The 15,243-nt window shown below is 41.2% G+C and overlaps 1 protein-coding gene across 3 annotated transcripts in view; it reads left to right on the forward strand.

Moving 5' to 3' along the window:
• Window positions 1–15,243, forward strand: part of Gng2 (G protein subunit gamma 2) — a 114,743-nt gene that overhangs the window by 47,020 nt on the left and 52,480 nt on the right. Inside the window, exon 1 of one of the 3 annotated variants that reach the window (XM_057786641.1) lies at window positions 2,493–2,586. The exons of the other annotated variants lie outside the window; for them this stretch is intronic. The gene's annotated coding sequence lies outside the window, so the exon portion shown is untranslated. Of the gene's footprint in view, window positions 1–2,492; window positions 2,587–15,243 lie in introns of those variants that run through there. 3 annotated transcript variants of the gene reach the window in all.

Here is a 15,243-nt window from a genome sequence, read left to right on the forward strand (position 1 = left end):
TTTGATTATTACGTTTCGAGGGGAATTTTTTTTTTTTTTTTTGGATCCAGTCTGTTTGGTGTTCTATAAGCTTCTTGTATCTTCATAGGCATATCTATCGTTAGGTTGGGAAAGTTTCCTTCTATGATTTTGTTGAATATATTTTCTGTGCTTTTGAGTTGAACTTCTCCTTCTTCTATATCTATTATTTTTAGGTTTGGCCTTTTCATGGTGTCCCATATTTCTTGGATATTTTGGGTTAAGCTTTTGTTAGATTTAATGTTTTCTTTAATGGATGAATCTATTTCCTCTATTGTATCTTCAGCGCACGAGATTCTCTCCTCCATCTCGTGTATTCTGCTGTTTATGCTTGAGTTTGTGGTTCCTGATCGTTTTCTCATGATTTCTGTTTCTATAATTCCCTCAGCTTGTGTTTTCTTTATTGTCTCTATTTCAGTTTTCAAGTCATGAATAGTTTTTTTCATATGTTTGATTTTTTTTCTTGGTTTTCTTTAAGGGATTTGCTGATGTCTTCCAATTTTTGTTTGTCTTTTCCTCCATTTCTTTGAGGGAATTTTTTGCTTCCTTTTTAAGAGTTTAAAACATTCTTCTGAAGTTATTTTTTAGGTCATTTTCTTCTGCTTCTTCTATATTTGGCTGTTCAAGTCTTGCTGTTGTAGGGTCTTTAGGTTTTACTGGTGTTGTGTTGCTCTTTGTGGTATTGCGTGTGTTCTTACCTTTTCTATTCATCTTTTCCTCTAATAAGTGTGGTTGGGGCTGTCTGTGATTCTGTTGAATAATCTTCTAGGTGCCAGTGAATCCAAGGCTCAGGTGGTTGTTCCTTGTGGTACCATCAGTGCCATGGTTCTAGTTACCTCGTTGGTCACTCCGTGTTCCTAGAGGTCACTCAGCGTTCCTGTGCTTTGCTCTGCTCCTTTGGAGTTTGCTGTCTCAGGCCTGCTCTAGCCTATGTTATTGGCTCAGACCTATTTCTGTAAATGTCCCTGGTCTGGATCCATTCCTACAGAGGTCCTTGGCTTGGGTTTGGTCCTGTAAAGAACTCTGACTCTGATCTACTCCCTCAGAGTTTTCAGGCTCAGGTGCACCCAGACTTGCAGAGGACCTAGCTCAGGCTTACTCCCTCAGAGGTCCCAGATTCATGCTCGGACCTGCAGATATTTCTGGGCCCTGCCTATCCCTTTTGATGTCTCAGACCAATGCCCAGGCCACAGAGGTCCTGGCTCATGCTTACTCCCTGAGAAGTCCCAGACTCATGCAAGGACCTGCAGAGATCTCTGGTTCCTACCTACTCTCTTGGAGGTCCCAGATTCATGCCTACACCTGCAGGGTCCTAGCTCAGGTGTAGTTCCTCAGAGGTCCTAGACTCATGCCCAGACCCACAGTGGTCCTGACTTAGGTCTAATCCCATGAAGGCCCACTCACTCAGCAGTTACTCCCCTGTACCTGTTCCTGTGGAGTTTGCTCTCAGGTCTGCTCTAGCCCAGGTTGCTGGCTCAGTCCTGCATCTGCAAATGTCCCTGGCCTGAATCTGCTCCTGGTCCCGTGGAGCTTGCTTTCTCAGGCCCACTCCGGCCTAGGTAGCTGGTTCAGTCTCCCTCCCGTGGAGCTCACTACCTCAGGCCTGCTCTGGCCTAGGTCACTGGTCCAGTCCTGCTTCTGCAAATGACCCTGGTCTGGATCCACTCCTGCTCTCATGGAGTTCACTGTCCAAGGCCCGCTCTAGCCCAGATTGCTGGTCAAAATAAATAGTTGTTAAAAAGCCAACAATTTTATAGTTAAAGTCTTCCTAGAATTAATTGAAGGTGTGGCATATGTGTGTAAATTAGCATCCAGGGGAAGATGCTGAGGCTGGACTGGTAGCACTTCAAACTTCTGAAATGTAAGGCCAGATGATGTTCTAAGTATGATTTCCAGTGCAGTCACTATTATGATCATTAACTCTCCAAGGCATTGAAATAACATCTGTATTCAAAGGAAAAAAAAGTCCAGGAAAGATGATCATTCATTTGGGAAAACTCAAGAAGGATTCCCACATATCCGACCAGCCCTCAGCTGTCACTGACTTACACTCATATTCCACACAGCTACTGCTCTATACTGGGGCCTCTGACCAGGTTCTCCCCTCAGGAACATTAAGCAGTGTCTGATCAAGATCTGTCCAACAGAACAGCCCAGATCTTCCAGGGGAAAGATGCTCTCATGTGCTTCCTCATCTTCATTAAATAAAAGTGAAAGATACAAGACACATGAAACAAAGCCTAACGAGATACCTCATTAAAGAGAGAGAGAGTTAAAATAACAGCTCCAGCAGACGCCCAGTGGAAGAAACAGAACATACACAAAGGACCAGGGAAAGTTCTTTGTCTAAATTAAAAATAACAAAGTGGTAAGACGTGAGTTGACTGCAGAATGCTTTATTCATTGCAGATGCCCTGAGCTCTCTGTCTGCAGCCTTCCCAATGAGGCCTGTCTCTGCTGCCCTGAGCTAGGACCAAGTTGCCAACCCTGCTGCCTTTGCAGTCAACAGCAGCACTTGACCATTGTCAACTCTCTTTTCATGCTCCAGCTCTAAAGCACAAGGAACTGGTAAAGATAAAATTGATAGGGTGAAGCAAGCAGACCACTGATTCACAAAGACAGGATTGTGAAGGAAATGAGGAGAGGTGGGAGCAGAGGGGAAGGAGTAGAGCTATGGTCAGATTTTCCTGAATGGTAATTCTTTGTTGAGGTATTTTCAAACACAGCTCTACTATAGAAGAGACCTTCAAGAACTCACCGAGTGCTGATGAGACTTGCCCTTTGAATGTCTCTTTTGTCTCTGCCACACACTTCTGGTCCCGTGCCCTCTCTGACTAAAGTGAGTTTGAATAGGGGCTGTTAGGAGGAAGTGGCTTACGTAATCCATTCTGGCCTTCAAGCTCTTGACTGGTATGTCACAGACTCTGGATAGCCTCTCCTTTCTGGTTCAGATTAATTATCTTGATTAAAACAATCTTAGGTGTATTTATTTTCTGTGTATGAGGACTTTTTGCTTGCATGTATATCTATGCACCACATGCATGCCTAGTGCTCTCAGATGTAAAAATGGTGTGCTGCATCCCCCAGAACTGGAGTTATGGACAGTTGTAAGCTTTCTTGTGTGTGCTGGAAATACAACCTGGGTCCTTTGCAAGAACAAGTGCTCTTAACTGCTGAGCCATCTCTCTAGCCCCAAATTATTCTGTTTTAGTTGCCTATGAAAAGCATTTTTTCTCAAGTATAAAAAAAATCTATAAAAATGAATCCTCCTTTTGAACATATTGATAATTTTAGTAAGACCCAAGAAATCAGAAGTTATGTATGTAAAATTATATAACCCATAGTACATCTCTTTCCAAAATAATGTTGATTAAAAACAACCATATTTACAATATACCTGTCATGACCAAACAGCTATAAAAAGGAAACACACGGTGCTTTATTCTTCATTCTTATCGTCATTTGAATAAAGACACTGTTAATTAGGTAGAGAAGAAAAAGATCAGACAGTGCTTAATAATGAGATGAGAATGAGCTATGGCTCTTTGGGGCACCTGCCATCCCCCAGGTAATTTTATTAATTTCTTCAGCAGGCCTGAGCATGAGATGTTACAACTATTTCCCAGAAGTAGACACCTTATCTTGCTGCCAAACTTGAAGTCACTGAACCTATTTTTGTCTTTCTATTTCACCACCAAGCTAATTCGTAGGAACCAAGCTAACAGTTTCAGTTGAAATACTGATAGAAAGGACACTTTATCAATGATAATAAAGTCACTTTAAAACTGGTTGATAAGAATGAATTTCACAAACAATCTGTGGAAGTCAAGGAAGAGTAAACCCATTAGTTACTAATGTACATTTTAATATGTCACAATTCAAAATGGCATGGAGAGACAGAGTTACAGATAGGAATATACATTATAAACAAAACAGAGAGCTCAAGAGCAAACCTTCATACACTTAGGATTTAATATACAATGCTGCATTTGTAGTTGGCAGGGAAAGTAATTTATTGTTTCCTCAAGTCATTGTTTCATTAAGATTTTGTCTGCATTTGGAAGAGTAATAAACCCTGCTCCATGTTGGCTAGTAGAAGCCTTGTGTAGAATATGTAGATTTGTGGGGGTGTGGACATGTGTGTAACTGCATGCATCCATGTGTGTGCATACATTCATGAGTGGATTGTTTATGTTGCTTCTGTTGGGATGTCCTTCCTTCAATCCTTTCCTTTCCAGGGATAACTGCCGTTCATCGCCTCAGATTTGTGTTTCTGTACAGACCTGTTCCCTTTGACATCTGATATTGTGACTCCCAGTGAGTCTTAAAATTTAGCATGCAGCCAAATCACTCAGGTCCTGTTGCTAGGTCCCATATCAGAGATTGAGCTTCAGTGAGTCTGGGATAGGGCTAGAGGTTTTGTACTTCTAGCAAGTTCTGAATGCAGTGTCCTTCCTCCACCTAAGGCTAATGCTAATGGTGAGTGAGCCCTTAGGAGCTTTTTACATTGTTGGAAAAAAGCTTCTGTTTCATAGAGTGATTTGGACTCTTTAGATCTAATAATTTTTAAAAATGAATGTCTTTTCAATGACATTTTTGTTTCATTTTTCTAGTTATATGTTACAGTCATTGGAATTTTATAATAGCACCAGACTGCACAACACTGGAAATTAAAAACAGACAATAGGGGTTGGAGAGATGGCTGAGGAGTTGAGTGTTTCTGCTCTTACAAAGAACTGGGTGTTCAGTTCCCAGTACCCATGCCAGATAGCCCATAGGAGATCAGATGCCCCCTGTAGGCACCTGTACACAATTGCACAGACACACAGACATACAGACACAGACAACTCACACACACACACTCACAAATAGAATAAGATATCTTTTTAAAAATGGACAAATAAAGCTACATCCTCAATATGGATTGTTCACTCTGCTTTCTCTTAGAAGAGTCACATAGTTTGGAGCAGACCACAGTATACAAGCCCTTATATATAACTTAGTAAAACAAGTAGAGATTGTTTCCACAGACAGATGCCATCAGGTCCCACAAAGCATGAGAGCATAAGACCACATGGCACTGCTGATTTCTATGTTTATCATGAAAAACTAAGACAAGCTTTTGGGGATCAATTTTCTTCTTCCACCAAGGGTTCCATGGTTCAAAATCAGATCATCAGTGTTTATGGCAAACAGTTCTACTGAGTTGTCTTGATGGCACCCAACATTTGACATTGGTTTGGAGCTTCCAAGTTTCTCTTTCTCATCAACTTGTGATAGAATTGATTCAGTCAACTCACTGTCCTGTCTGGAGGTCATTGTCTGCTTTTGATGTCAACTTTGCAAATCTCTATCAGAGCCCATTATGCTGTTACAATATCAAAGCACAAATGTCACACAGATAGGAGCAAGGCAAAAGTTTAGTTAACACATTAGAGGACAAGTCAATACAAAGCCTGGCTTAAAGAAACGTGAAATACAAATACTCTGAGGAACACAGAAGGATGCTGAAGTTTGGTTCCCATGTTTTATAAAATCAGGTTTATTGTCCTCCAGAGTAGGAGAGATATGACATTTTGGATGATTTCCTCATTCATATGATTTGCACCTCTGCTAGGCAAAACTAACTGACAATTTACCAATCTATAAGCTTTTGGGGTCATGGCTCTAATATATATTAAATGAAAAGATGTCCTACAAACAGTGAGCAGTGTCAGATGAGCTTACACAGTTGTTTTTCTATTTCTAAGCTTTGAAAACATTGTCTTCGCAGACTTACACATTTTGTGCACACAGAGATCCTTTTCTTTGTTTTCTGCAAGAAAATATTGATGGGTTTGGGGGAAGAACAGAGAGAATGTTCATCTTTCCAATGTCCAGGATTCTAGAATGACAGCCATGACCTTAAAGCACTTTGAAAGCCTGCAAAATGTCTCAGTGGGTAAAGGCACTTGCTTTCATGTCTGATGACTTGAGTTCAATCCCCAAGACCCACATGGTGGAAGGAGAGAACCAACTTTCATGAGTTGTCCTCTGACCTCTGCCAGTGTACCATAGCACATATAGCCCCCCCCACATCACACATACACACACATACACAGTTCACACATGCATGCGCACATGCGAACACCACATATGTAACTCAATTAATTAATGTAATATTTTAAAAATTGTTTTAAAATGCCTTGGGATATACTATTTAATTGCCAGAAAGAGTAGTACCATTTTCATGTGGGTAATTGTGCCCACAATTTAAATTCTCTTCTCTGTGACTCTGGGGTTTGTTTACATGGGTTAGATAGTCAGAGCACACAAAACTCAAATGTAGAACTTGATATCCCCACTTTCCCACATCCTGCTATGTTAACTGTCTCCACTGCTTGAAAATATGTAGGACTTGCTGTCTAAGCATGATAAACCTCAGGATTGACTTTTCTGAACTGTCCTTTAAAGTATTTGTTTGGGGGTACCCAGAGGTCCTATATATCAGGGAAGCTCCGTGTTGATATACTGAAATGAACTCTTAACCAATTGCTAAAACAAATTTTTCTCTTCACTAAGATTAAAAGTACCTAATGATGTGGCCCATTGGTGGCCAGCAGGTGCTAATGGACTTGGAAAGAGTGCCAAAACAAATGTGAATTACAACAGCCACTCAGTGCCCAAGGGCAACATTGGAGGTAATCAGTTACCCGTATCTGCCTAGGAGACATAGGAGAGGAGAACGGGCAGCGGACCAGGTGGCCCTGGGCTGCTGTTTTTGCAGGGTCAGAGGAAGACCTAGTGAAGAAAAGGCCTGCTGGGAGGGCCTAGAATTCAGATGTGCACTCTTCTGGTGGCTTTGTGGCTTGCACTGCTGCAACAGACACCAGAGTTTCAGGATGTCAGTATAAAACTACGTCTTAAACATTATTCTTGCGTGGTCTGGCCAGGATGTCACTTAGCTGGACAACTACAGCATCAGTGAAGACCACTGAAGAAGTCTGATTTTTTTGTCTGTTTGTTTTATGGAGGTTTTCATTTGGTTCAGGCTACCCTTCCTATGTAAAATGAGAATAACCTTGCTTCTTGTTCGTGTCTTCATGAGTCATTTGTGTTGTGCCTAGGAATGGAACTCAGAGCTTTGTGCATGCGGGGTGAGTACTCTACCAGCTGAGCTACATTCCCCAGTCCCATGACAGTAGTTTGTAAAAACCCAGGAAAGGACTTGAAAATATCAATAGTATATTGGCAAATCACTTCCTCTGCAGTTCATCGTTGTGTGTGTGTGTGTGTGTGTGTGTGTGTGCGTGAGTGTGTAATGGTGCAGCTGACTTAACCAATAAAAGGAGTGTTAAATATCTTTTAGCTAAATAGTTCTGGTTTATCACATTACACATTAACATTTTATCTGGTCATTTTAAAAATATTTTCACGTTGCTCTTCTGAATATATAAAAATTGAAACTATTTTAGCCAAACCATCAAACTAAGAAAAGAAATGATATTGGCAATATAATAGTCTTATTGTGTAGGGTTGCCAAGATGGCTCAGTGGGTAAATGCTTTTATCGCCAAGCCCAGTTTTCTGAGCTCAGCCTCTAGAATCCATGTGGTAAAAGAAAAGAACCAGCTGCCACATGTTGTCCTCCTATCTCCACGTGCACACACATACTGAGTCAATAAATGTATTTTTAAAAGAATCATTGTCTAAATTTACATAAAGTATTTATTCAAAGTTTAAAAGATGATAGAAGCTTCTACTAAGTACACAGTTAAAATTTAATAGGCAATTTGTAAAGAAGCAATGATGGGCATAGAAAAGGTTCCTGAGGGAAGAAGGGACAGTGGCTGACCTGGGCCTGACCTCCATGCCAGACTTGATAAAGATTAATTGATTAAATGAGAAAATGAGTCAGGACAAGAGCAACTTATTGGCTTGACCAGAAATTAAGTAAGTGCAAATGAAAGCAATAATGAAATAAAATTCCATATTTGTTAATTCAACAAGATTAAAGAAATAAAATCCATGCTAAGGGATCTTCAGGAAAGCACAACCCTTATTAAAGGGCCTATTCATTCGTATCACCTAGGACTGCTCACTTTCTTCAACCTCTTTTGAAGAATTGCCCTCAGGAAACAATGGTAAAAACATTGTTTGTTGTAGAGCTATTAACACTGAAGCAAGACACAAGCTGAACACCCAGCTACTCCGTGGAATATTATGCAGCCCTCTGAGATAATGTACTTGGATATAACCATGTCAAAACCAGCACGATGTGGGTTGGGGAGATGGCTCAGTGGGTAAAGCACTTGTGTAAGTCTGAGGACCTAAGCCCAGACTCCTAGCGCCCATATAAAAAGACAGGCCTAGTGGTACATACCTGCAATCCCAGTACCAGGGCAGGAAGGAGGGTCCCTGGGGCTTGATGGTCAGCTCCAGCTTTGGTGTGAGACCCTGTCTCAAAAACATAAGATGTATGTGCTTAGTTTTTTTTTTTTCTTTCTTTCTTTCTTTTTTTTTTTTTGTCAACTTGATACAGACTAGAGTCTTCTGGGGAGAGGGATCTTAACTAAGCAAGTGTCTCCATCTGTAATTCTGTGGGACATTTTTCTTGATTGATGATTGCTGTGGGAAGGTCCAGCCTACTGTGGGTGGTGCCTCCCCAGGCAGGTGATCCTAGGTCATATAAAAAAAGAAAATTGACAGGCTATGGGAATCAAGTCAGTAAGCAGAACATGGTCTTGGCTTCAGCTTCTGCCTCCAGGTTCCTGTCCTGCTTGAATTCCTGCTCTGATTTTCCTTCATGATGGACTAAAGCTATAAGATGACTTAAACCTTTCCCTCTCCAAGTTGGTTTAGGCAATGTTTGTCACACAGAAGCAAATTAGGACAGTGAAGGACACACAAGATGGCTTGGTGGGTAAAGGCACTTGCCGCTCTTGAGGACCTCAGTTTGATCTCTGAGTCCCACATTCCAAGGAGAGCCAAGACTTTTCATCTTTTGGGAAGCTTTCCATGTCAATTGTTCATATCTCTTTTTCCTAACAGACTGTTATTGAGAATCATGGATCTGTACAATAAATCCTGAGATGATGTTGTTCTCTTAAGTGGACCTGTGCAGCACTTTTTCTTGTGTCCCCACAAAGCTCGATAGTGACAACCACTCTCAAGACTGTGCTTTGGGAAGAACCCGGAGAGGGATGCAGTAGCTTCCATCCAATCCTAATCAGAGTTTATGCTGGGAAGAAGAGAACCATGCTGTCTCTTAGCTCTGGCCTGTCCGGATCTTCTTAGTTGGCTTAATATTTGTCACTGAAATGTCTTGCTCTATGAGTGGGAGGGGCTGTAGGAGGTTGATTGGATTTTACTCTTGGGCTGTCTGAATTGATGGCCCTCTGCTTCTCGGCCTCTGAGTCATCCTCTTACCCAGGAACTGGAAGGAGTGGGTCCCTATAGAGGTTTGAATAATGATCCCTATAGGCTCATGTATGTAAATGGGCATCTCCTGTCCCAACACCCAGTCCCAAATAACTGACTCAGAGACTGAATATGAATTATAAATGCTCGGTCAATAGCTCAGGTTTGTTACTAGCTCACTCTTACATTTAAATTAACCCATTTCTATTCATCTTTGTCTTACCACATGGATCATGACTTTAACTGTTCTCTATCATGTCTTGCTTCTTGGGTAACTGGCTGGCATCTTTCTGACTCCCCTTCTTCCCCCTAGCATTTTCAGTTTGAGTTTCCCACCTAATCTTATTCTTCCTTGCTATAGGCCAACCAGTTTTTTTTTTCTTATTAACCAATGAGAGTAATGCATATTCACAGCATACAGAAAGATTTTCCCACAGCACATGTATTAAAATACTTGGTCCCCAGTTGATGGAACTGTTTGGGAAGGATTAGGAGGTATGGCCTTGTGGAGGAGGTATGTCAATGGGAGTGGCCTTTGAAGTTTCAAAAGCTCATTCCAAGCCTAGTCTCTCTCTCCTCTCTCTCTCTCTCTCTCTCTCTCTCTCTCTCTCTCTTTCTCTCTCTCTCCCTCTTGTGGTTGTATCTCAAAACGTGAGGTCCCAGCTACTGATCCAACACCATGCCTACTTGCCTGTTATCATGTTTCCTACCATGATGGTCATGGACTGTAATCCATGGGCCTGCTAAGTCCCAAATAAATGTTTTCTTCTGTAACTTTCCTTGACCATGGTGTCTTATCATAGTAATGGAAAAGTAACTAAGACAATTTCACATAACTATTTACATTTTTCTGTGACCCCAGCCCTTAAGAAACCCTAGACTTCCTCCTCAGTCAGTTATAATTTATTTGAAAGAGTTTTGTTTGTAAAAGATTTAAATTTTCTTTGAGACAACTGTGGTTCTGGAAAAGGTTTGTGCGTTCTGGTTATTTACCAAATCAGTGAACACTAAAGTCAACAACTTAAAAACAATAACTGTGACTAAAACTGCAGTGCAATTTCCATCTAGACAAATCTCTTACCTGATTTAGCTGAATTTTTCCTGAATACAACATTGGATGAAAAGAAAATAAATCACATGGTAGCCCATGAACACATTTAACTCTTACCTTTTATAAAATATTTTTAAAGATTATAATATAATTTACATCATTCTTCTTTCCCTTCTCCTTCCTTCAACTCCTCCCATGTGCCCTATCCTGCTTTCTTTCAAAACCATAGTGTTTCAGTTGTTTTTTTACATTTGTACGTATTCTGAAACATATAAATACAACCTGCTCAGTCATAATGGTACTTGTCTGTATAGTAACTCTTACCTTATTATGCATCAGTTTAAAACAAAGATGCCCTTGAATCAGCTGGATGAGTTTGCTTCTTCAGTTTCAAGATTAAGTAGGTTTGTGAAGAATGGGATCAAAATGTCACGATGCCATGCACCAGGAAAGGTTTTCCTTGGCAGGATGCCATCAAATACAACAGACACCCGAGACCAGCAGCATTTTCCTCCATGGCTTGAAGTCAGAAAGCTCAGCAATAAATGTTGCTGTCTTTCTGTGCCATGGAAATTGCTAGAATTCAGACTTTCCAGATGAGGCAAGGGTTTCTATTTCTTTCCTACCATCTGGCTTCAGGTCCCTCCTTCCTCCACCTTCTTGTTTTGATTTTACTTTTATATATTTTTTGACATACTAGGGGTTAGGACATTATAGGCTAGTTTCTGCACCATGTTCAATCACTTGTGAGTTTACTTGTCAATTAAAATATGTTCTCTAAATGTAAATTCCTGGTTAAGTCATTACTTAGTTTAAGCAATGCCTTTGATTTTCCTGTAGGAGGGTGGGTTCATGGTGTAGGATGGCCTTTTGGTCTCACTGAAGGAGGATGCTTAGTCCACCTGTCACATCACCAGAACGGTAGCTTCCAAAATTTCAAATTGGAAAAGTCTTCCTTTCTCCACACTACTTCTTAAATCTCGGTGTAGTAACTTGTAAGATACAAGCATATGTGGGTGGAGGCCAGAAGTAGATAACTGGTGTCTCTCTTAGTCACTCTCACTTTGTTGCTGAGCCTGGAGCTGGCCAATTCAGATAGACTGACTGGTCAGCAAGTCCCAGGAACCCTCCTGTCTCCACTCCCCAGTAACAGGCCCTCCTAAACTTTTTTTTTTTAAAAAAATATGGATATTGGGAATAGAACTAGGTCCTCATGCTTGGGTAACAAGCGCTTTACTAAATGAGCATCTCCGCAGCCACTGGAGATGAATTTTTAATATCTGTTATTTGGGAAACTATTTACTGACAAGTGTTTTAAGTGAATTTCCATTCAATCTATCACTGCCATTTTCACAAATCCATGAAAATACCTGTATGTATAGAATGTGTTTTACCTATAGCCTCCTGGTGAATCCTTCACAGAAATTCTATGCCTTCATTTTTTTTTTTTTTTTGGTTTTTTTCAAGACAGGGATTCTCTGTAGCTTTGGAGCCTGTCCTGGAACTAGCTCTTGTAGTCCAGGCTGGCCTTGAACTCACAGAGATCTGCCTGCCTCTGCCTCCCGAGTGCTGGGATTAAAGGCGTGCGCCACCACCGCCCGGCTCCATGCCTTCATTCTTAAGCCAAGCTGGCAAGTGCTGCCAGATCTTGGACCTGTGGAAGAGACTGACTCTCTGTGCTTATGCTGTCACGCTTCTCTGACCTCTCGTTACTTTCAGAGGTCCTGATTTGCACCCACCGTTTTCATATATACAGTAACAACGATACATATACAAATGATTTTAAACAGAAAAGAAGAAGCATCCTAGCTGTGTTTGGACAAATTCTCTTGGCTGAAACCACGGAAACTGGGGATCATGAGTGAGAACACACTAGCAATAATGGCAGCAGAGAATTTTGTAACATGCAACCTCATTTCCCTCTGTGCCCTTGGCATTAGTGGAAATTAAGCATCTGTACAAAAGGAGCCCATTTTTTTTACTCATCCGAGATCCCACTTAGCAAGAGAATAATAGGCAGTTTTCCCAGTATGCTAGTCTCTTCTCTTTGTTAGGGTGTGCTCCTGTGACATTTAATTTGAGCCACTGTCTGGCTCAATAATGTAACAGTTAGTTGTGTCAAATAGAAAAGGCAGAAGTCTTTCTTAAAAGTTCAGGACTTGAATCTGAAGGCTTGGGAACACATCAGTCCCCTGGCTCCTATGATCCCTGTGAGCTTCATTGCAACTCATTTCCTGCCTCTCATCCTGAGGTTGCAGAACACCCCGAGGGCAGAACTAAATACTTTGCACTAATTCCAGCACATGGTCCTTACCAGCATGGAGGTGGCACACAGAATAGTGTGAGAAAAGTTTAGGTTGTGGAGAAGGGATCCACAACTTGGGAACAGGCTTGGAAACTTTGAGTTGGCTAGGTCCAAGTGCAGTATGGGAAACTTGCAAACACACGCCATCTACTTACTGCACAGGAGGGTATGCAAAGGGCTACAGTAAAGAGACTGCCCACATGACCACTCTGTGATATGGCTAAGATTTTTATTGTAGTTATGAGAGACAGCAGCCAGAAGTACCTGGAAGAGTCTAGATTAGAGATAGAAAGAAGTAGCCTAACTATGGCCAACAGCTAGACATGGCCAGGGCTAGAAAATTGGGAGAGTGGGAGAGAAGAGTGGAGATAATAGGAAGGAGAGGGAGGGAAAATAGAGCATAGTGAGAGTTTGAGAATAAGAGAGAGTATGTGCTGGAATCGTAGGGAATCGCAGGTTATAAGAAGGGTGAGCATTTGCGAGAAAGGAAGGGACCGGAGATTGCTGTGAAACCTTTGAAATATGTAACCAGTAATTGTGAGTAGGGGCTGAGGAAGCCTGTAGTCCAGCATGGGCTTGACATATAGCCACAGGTAGATGTCAGTGGAAAGTCATGTGTCCCTTCTGCCAGAGATAAGGGAAATGACTCCTCTTGACAGATGGGACTGGGTGCTACAAGTTTCTGAGGAATGCTGGCTTTTGTCTAACCATGTAACTGTGTAAATCCTCCTATGGTCTAGCTTGAGCTCATTTCTAGATATATGGACTGCCTTTTGGAGTTTGGGGAATTGGGGCTTCCTGTGGACCTGGCAGGCTTTGTGTGTGTTTTGGCAGGTGTCTGTCATGAAGCTGCATTGTGATGTGAGCTGGGGTTGAAGCCTCTGAGTCCAGACTGTAGCTGGACATCTAGTTTGAATTTTATTTGTGGGGCTGTTGGCAGGTGGCCTCAGTTCCTCATGAAGACTTCTCCAAATGCCTCCCATGAAAGTCTTGCCTGAGAACCACTGATTCTAGAGAGCAAGACGAGAGCCATCGTCTTTACAGCCTAGTTTTAGAAGTAACACAACCCCATTTCTACCACTTCTGTTGGTCACACAGTATGTGAATACTAGGAAGGGACATTCTAGGTCATTTTGGAGGCAGGCTGCTGAAGGTCCAGGTGGCTAGCTTTTCTAGGAAGCACAAATAGTTGCATTCTTTCTAATTCTGACATTTGATCAAGGTAATAATAATGTCATGTTTTGAAAAAAACTACATGTTTGCTTTTAAATGTAAAATTTTATATATGTAAATAAAACATACTCCTAATATATAGATAATAGATACTAATATACAATATAGAAATTAAAAGTTTTAGTAATGCCCATGGTTATTGACAAATATTTGTATTTCACTATAAAATATATCCACTTAAAAATACTCAATATTGTGAAGCTTGATTTATTTTTATTATAACATTATATCATGGATATCTGATAATGTCATATAAAATCTGTTCTTTAATTACCTTTGAAACATTATGCTGAATGGCTATAACAGATAGAATTCCCTTATCTAGAGTTGTCTAACCAGTCCCCATTGTTGGACAGTTGAGTTTTTCCTCCACCGGCTTGAAAGTCTTATTTATACCTGTAACTCTACATGTACTGTGAGAATTTTCAGGATAAATCACTTTCAAAAGGTGAATTCTGGAGCTTTACAATGGTGCTAGATATTGTCAAGCTATCAGGTAAAGAATGCGGATCCAATTCTATCTTGTCATTGGTGACAAAAGGACCAGGACTATCTGGCCTCTGAAGTCAGTACCGCTTTACTTTGATATGCCCTGCTGTGACCTTAAGGAAGGCAGGAGAAGTCAAAGAAAGGCAAGAAAGGGAGAACTGCAAACTCCAGTGAGCACAAACTTTCTGTGTACTTGGCTGCCGGACTGCAGTACTTCCTCCAAGAGCTGTTCACAGCTTTGAGCATGGACATTCGAGATGCTCACCCAGCTTCTCTCTGAATGGTGTCAGGCACAGCTTTGTCCACTGAAACCAGAAATGTCAGGAAAAGGAGTCAGTGGTTGACCATGGCAAGCCAGCTTCCCTTTGTTCTTCCCAGCAGCCACCATCTTCCATCTTGAAAATCTCACACTACTGTGGCCAATGCCTCAGACTCAAGAGCCTTTAAATGGCCCACAGATCATCTGAGGAAAGCAATGCATGGAGACTAACCAGTAAGGCACAAAGTCACTACTTCTCAGTTCTTGCATACTAACTAACTATGGCAATGAAATTCATTCATTCACTGGATTACATGATGTGATGACCACAGCTTCCATTTATCTACTCATTCACAGATTCAACTGTAAAGAGAGTGTTATTGTGTGCCAGAAGCTAGAAGAGGCCTTGGGCGTGAGAGAGAACAGACATAGACATGGAGCTTCCTTCCTCTGTGGGAAACAGACAGCAATCAAATAGTCACAAATAGGT

Source organism: Chionomys nivalis, chromosome 12 (assembly GCF_950005125.1).
Source record: "Chionomys nivalis chromosome 12, mChiNiv1.1, whole genome shotgun sequence".
Taxonomy (NCBI): domain Eukaryota; kingdom Metazoa; phylum Chordata; class Mammalia; order Rodentia; family Cricetidae; genus Chionomys; species Chionomys nivalis.